Below are 6,300 nucleotides of genomic sequence, written 5' to 3'. Positions count from 1 at the left end.
TACCAAAGGCACGTGACATCTACAATAATTACAAAACTTGGGACGTGATACAAACCAACAAAGCAAAAGCCAAACTATACAGAGACAGGAAAATCCTACAAAAATTTCGGCAGAACTCCCTCTATATTTTCAATATTTCATAAATTTTAATCATGTCATAACCTAAAAATCATAACAATATATATTTCATTGCTCAACCCAAGTACTTAACCGCCTCAACGAATGCTAGAACAGTTAAGTAACCCTTACTCTTCGAGACAATTTAGTTTTTTCCCTTGGAGGACATTAGTTTCTCTAGCGCGTCTAAAATCTACTAAAAACATTGTAAAATTTACATCATGACTGTTAGTTCCTCTATACAGTGTGAGATGTCTTTTTATCAAAGTTAACCAACAAATAAAATAAATTTACCTTGTTCAAAATCGTTATATGATAATCCACACCTGTAAGAATGTTAGTATGTTTACCTATATCGTTATATGACAATACCATCCTGCAAAGCATATTTTAAACGAGTAAAACTAGCTAACATATATATTAATTCAAACTTAACTACATCGTCTAAAATCATTATAATATAACACACAAATATCCCTAGCCACAACCACGATAGTCACACAAATATCTAATCTTTCAATATTAGAATCAAGCCTTACGTAGCTCTTAACCAAAAACATAATTGCCATACATAAACGTGCTCAAAATAATCACTATTCTCACTTTCGATAACGTTTATATTCAAAACATCATATATAAAGTTTCAACTCTACTGATGCACAATAAACCTATAAGTATGAATTACTCAAAAAGGGATTTTTACTATATTGTCGGGTCTCCAAAACTATCTTAAGATTCATGTCAGTTCCAAACAAAACCACTATCGAAACGTAGGCTACAAACACTATACAAAACACCCAAGAAAAGTTTAAGAAACTCTTTGTTCATTACTAGAAATATTTCCCAAAATAGGTTCTTGCATATAAAAAGAGAACACGGTAGGTTTTCTAGCCAACTTACCAATACAATAACGTTTCCTACAGTCATCCAAATAATACACCACTTGATTATTTGAAAACTAGGATATATATACTTACCTTTTCATGTAGAACTTGAAGTCCCAATGGCAGCCTATCGAGAGTAATTATAGCGCGAACTTGGTAAAAATCCTAATTTTCAGCAAGCAAGAATTCTGACGGACTATCTTCGGGATAGTACAACTCTTTCCACAGTTATCCAAAACCAACGAGGCATTTTGCATTGTAAAGATAACACACAGAACTTACTTTCTTACACTTTACAAAAAATTCTCAATCTCATTCTAAATATGTGAAAACTGGGCTCAAACACAGTACACAAAAACTGATTTTTGACACACTATTTTCTGCCGACCAAACTTCTAAACACAAAATCTTTTTCCACAAGGCTCAGAACACGCCAATTGGGCTAGAAAGTAGATACACAGAAATTACTTTTTCATGTTTCAACAAGGGTTTGAATCACAGCCTAACTATGTTAAAAGGCGGATCCAAAACTGGTGCAGAACCTGATTTCTGACGGGTTAACTTCTCGACCGAGTTACAACTAATGAACACCACCTTAACAACAACACAAACACACCAAAATTTATATGAAGAATAGAATGAGGTGAAAGATCAACAGTATAACCCAATTACTAAGCAAACCAGATAATGAGATTATCATTACCGCATAAAAGAAAGTTCAATAGATGAGCGATAATCGCTCACTCATTATCTCTAGCCAAGACTCTGAAACAGCAATTAGCAAAGACATATAATTAAAGTGCAGACACCATCTATATACGTATGGACCCAAACAATTAAATCAACTGTGAATATAAATTGATTTGAATATTCCTCTCCACTTCTGTTATGATTTACTAACAAGTTATACAAAGTTTCTAATGGTAAATATCATGCCAAAACTCCAATCAAAAGTCCATCAGAAATTGGTGTTAAAAATAGAAAGACTACTCTCTATCAAATAACATAATTCATTGAATATTAGTCAAGCATATATAGAATTAAACCTTGGGTAAATGATTACTCACTAGTTGAAAGCAAATCCGGAATTCCCACCGGAAACTTCGGTTTCAAAAACATCCCGTGCAAATTAACACTAACAAATCCCATATTAACTACTAAAGGAATGGCTTTTTGTGTCACTTAAAAAGTGACACAAGTGACATATAAGCCCCTGACACATAAAATTCTACCAAAAGTGACACAAAAGCCTTACTTAAGAATAGCCTCTTGTGTCACTTTTAAGAAAGAGTGTCACAGTGCTTGTCAAAAGTGACACTAGTTGTATCAGATTTGGACCAAAAGTGACACTAGTTGTATCAGATTTGGACCAGAGTGAGATATAAGTACGTTAAAAGTGACACATTAAGTATACTAGTTGTGTCACTTTTGGACCAGAGTGAGACACAAGTACGTCAAAAGCAACACAAAAGCCCCTTACTTCTTGTCTCACTTTTGGGAATCAACTTCATGTAACTTATATGAAAAAGAAAGCGACACATAAGAGTGGTCAGTTGTGTCACTTTTAATAGATATTATGTCACTTTTTCCAAAAGCGAGACAAATGAAAATAATTTTTTTTTTACACTTTTTCTTATTTTTGTATTCGATCGTATTCATTTCTCAACCTGCATCATATACGTCATAACCAAAATCCTATTAACCTGCTTTATGACAGAAACAACATCCACATACATTTATCAAAACACCACAACCAAAATCACTTTAACCTGCTTTATGATATGGAAACAGCATCCACTTGAGAAAAAAGAAACAACATTCAAAACAATTAACTTCTATTGATTTCATCGATCAAACCAAGTATTTATCATCTAGTTTGACTCCCAAACAAAAAGTCTTTCCAATACCAAAAGAACCACAATAAAAAAAAAATAAAAATAAATAAAAAAATAAAAATAAAAAATAAAACCCTACATAGCGCCAATACTATCCTAGCAATATCCTAGCTTGTTGTGCGCACTTCCAACACCAAAAAACCTAGCTGCCATCTATTCATCTGTTAATCAATCCATGCGCCTGCATCATATCATGAAGTCGTCATTCCACTATAACTAGTATATAAAATTAAAAAGCAAGTGAATCAAGAAGGGTATATTGTACAAGTAAGAAAAAAAAATCGATAAGAAAAGTATATATACATAAAGAAAAGGAAAATATGGAAGCCCACTTACCCAAATTAGCTACTCAGATAAATTATTGGATAAAGTCGATGAATTCAAGACAAAGTTCATCTATTTCAGTGGTGTAACTCTTCTTGCTAGAGAACTCCAATACCTGTTCGAAAAAATATATTATAAATATCATGAAAATGAATAATGCAGGCAATGCATTGCCTACCATATTTACACATGCACCAATTTATAAGCTAGCTAAGACTATATGAAAAATAATGCTACTTTACAGTCACCTTCTTTTTGAGTGGTGGACCAGGATTCTTTACTAAATCTCGCATAAAGCGCAATACATAATATCCGCATACAATCCCCCTTTGTTGTTATGGGCACTATACATAATTAATACTTGCATTAACACATACACAAATTAGAAAATACTTTGTATTGTATTCCAAAGAAACTAAGCTTACTGTCACATAGTTCCAATTTTGAATAGCATTTTGTAGCTTCAGAGAACATGTTGTATCCTAAGTTTTTTGTTACATGTGGGGCACATTCAAATTGGTTAAGGTATTATGTTTAATAATGTTAATGTCAATACATTGACATTGATCAACAACTTCATGTTCATATAGCAATAGCTAGCTAAAAAAAAAAAAAAAAAAAAAAAAAAAAAAAATCAAATTATTCAACTAAAAGATAGTTGGAGCTGTAAAGCAAAGAGAACTTCATAGGCACCGATGGATAAACATGCCAAACAGTGCGCAATGTGATTGATTGAACAAGAACATAATTAGCAATACCGGAAAAGCAAAGTCAAGAAGAGCTGTTGGGTTGCTCCCAAACTTCGTAAACAAATTGAAATACAAATTGACTGCAAATTCAGTATTAAAAATATAATTAAGCAAAACATGAAATACAATGAAACATACTATAGACGGCTCATAATAAGATTCAGTTTTACCAAATTGCATTTAACTATTTAAGCAATAAGTCACAAGCTCCTCACCTTGTCCTTACGGTCAATCTGGGTACTTGAGAGAATAGCAACTACATCCTCTGGGAGATTTTCAAGCTTAGCCTTCAATAAAGTATATGCCTCTTTGCTCCCTAACATAGACTTCTCTATCTCTTTCACAAAAAGAATTAATGGGCCAGTTTTGCTTTCAAGCAACCTGCACAAAAAAAAACATCAGGAGAACTGTCCAACTTTCCAGCTACGATTCTGCTTGTGCACCTGTAAATCTTTTTAGATAGTTTTTTACTAAAACAAGATATGATGCAAATAAATAATTGGCGGTGTTTCCACCACTAAAAAGTCAAGCAGAATCACCTATTAACACCTTGAAACATCTCTATACAACTCCATCCCCTACTCTAGCTCAAATATACAAAAAAACCATTACTAGTAAAGAAGCACAGCCTACTTATCCTTTCAGATAATTAAAAAAGCAAGTGTTCACCTCAAATAGTTCGTCGATGGCAAGATTGTCAACGTCATCTACCACAGGATTTTCCAAGCCAAGCAAACCATCTATGGAAAGAATTTATGACATCATGTCAAAACTTTGGGAATGTAATACGGATAGCAATTAGAAAGTAGTATACCCACAGCCTTAAGTTGACTTAGTCAATGGAAATAACAATGCAAAACAAAACATGATCTTATTCACATTGACTCAAAAGATTGTTATGCTTTGTCGAATCTAACTCCAAATTTAGAGGATCCATGTTTTTTCAAAGCAAGAATTACTTTGGCCTTATGACCATGAGGCAGTCCTGCCCTGCATATACACAAAGTAATAAAACATAATTCAGAGTGCCAAAGTAGAACACCAAACACAGTATATAAGCTCATAATCCCATCTTGACATGACCAGAACAGATAAAGTAGTGCAAGGCGGCTCCGGTCTTCTTTTCTTAATCTGTAAAAATAAATTTTATGAAGGTAAACATGAGGGAGCCTATAACATCTGGATGGAAGACAAAACATACGAACTAGATTGGTGCTCCTTATTCCAATCAGCATTTGTCACCAGGCACGTGCTTCCTTAGTAAGGTTACTAAGGTAAGTGACACCACCCCGAAATCATCATCCAAATTTACAATACAAGTGCACCCAATTAAAAATAAGTGCAAGGAGGCTGGGTGCTAAGCTATATATGACGATGATCAAATACAACCTACGTTCGACTAAAAATACTGTGTTAAACACTTCAGCAACCATTTTCCCATTTTGGTACTCACAAAAAGAGAACATTAGATTGGAGATTGGAGAACAGTAGATACCTTGAAGTAGGCTGAAGAGGAAGGAACCCACATGGGTGTATATTACCCATATATTTTACTCGGTCACCTATGAATTTCAAAGAAGCTTAAGCAGCTCAGGAAATCTACAATCCAAGAACATACAAAATTATAAAACAACACTAAAATATATACAAAAGTCTAAACAATATACCTGTTTTGGGTGTGTGATTATTGGATGATGCAGTTGAGGTTTCTTGCTTGGGCAGACCTTGTGGATTAAGCGTAGATGAGCCAACTATATCAACTTCAACACTTGAGGCTTGCTTCTTTTGCTGTGATGCAAATCGTTGCTTGGAAAATGATCCATACTTTTCTAAGTTTAAATCTTCTTTGCTTGACACAAAATCTTTTGTAAGGAACTCCTAAATCATTTTCATGCGTCAAAATCTCAACATGAAACAAAAATGAATACTTAACGTTATTTAATATGGTTCAAGATGTTAATGTCTTTCTCAAGGCTAAAATGGCATGTAGCATCAAAAACATGATATCATTCGACACATTGAGGAGCAAGAGGGAGAGTCGAACTCAAAAACTACAAACCTTTGTGGAGGCGTATGGTAGAGAGAGAGAGAAACGAGCTTCTCAGCCATCTTCACTCTTATATATAAACTAAAGCAATAAGAAATAGCGGTGAATTAGATTACTAAAAAGAATCATACTAACTTTGACTTCACGTAAACTAAGTTAGGATCAGTTTGATCATCTTATTCTTGCACGTGAAAGAGAGAGGGTTGGGAGGGAGAACGAGGGAAGGAGATAGCTCTGCCAGGGAGAAAGAGAGAGCGCTGGGAGAAAGACAGCCACCGGTGAGA

General features: G+C 34.1%; 2 long non-coding RNA genes across 2 annotated transcripts; both read right to left on the bottom strand.

Moving 5' to 3' along the window:
• Nucleotides 1-2,977: 2,977 nt before the first annotated feature.
• LOC147510124 (uncharacterized) lies at nt 2,978-4,033 on the bottom strand. The gene is made up of 3 exons (XR_015216722.1): nt 3,979-4,033; nt 3,233-3,335; nt 2,978-3,077 (listed from the first exon to the last, which is right to left on the bottom strand). It is a non-coding gene; the product is annotated as an uncharacterized LOC147510124 (long non-coding RNA).
• Nucleotides 4,034-4,869: 836 nt separating this feature from the next.
• LOC147510123 (uncharacterized) lies at nt 4,870-5,841 on the bottom strand. Its single transcript, XR_015216721.1, has 3 exons — nt 5,637-5,841; nt 5,465-5,531; nt 4,870-4,959 (listed from the first exon to the last, which is right to left on the bottom strand). It is a non-coding gene; the product is annotated as an uncharacterized LOC147510123 (long non-coding RNA).
• Between the last annotated feature and the right edge of the window lie 459 nt (nt 5,842-6,300).

This window comes from Coptis chinensis, chromosome 3, assembly GCF_015680905.1.
Source record: "Coptis chinensis isolate HL-2020 chromosome 3, ASM1568090v1, whole genome shotgun sequence".
In the NCBI taxonomy this organism is placed as follows: domain Eukaryota; kingdom Viridiplantae; phylum Streptophyta; class Magnoliopsida; order Ranunculales; family Ranunculaceae; genus Coptis; species Coptis chinensis.
The sequence above is the reverse complement of the archived record's forward strand: the minus strand, read 5'-3'. Positions and strand labels throughout refer to the sequence as shown.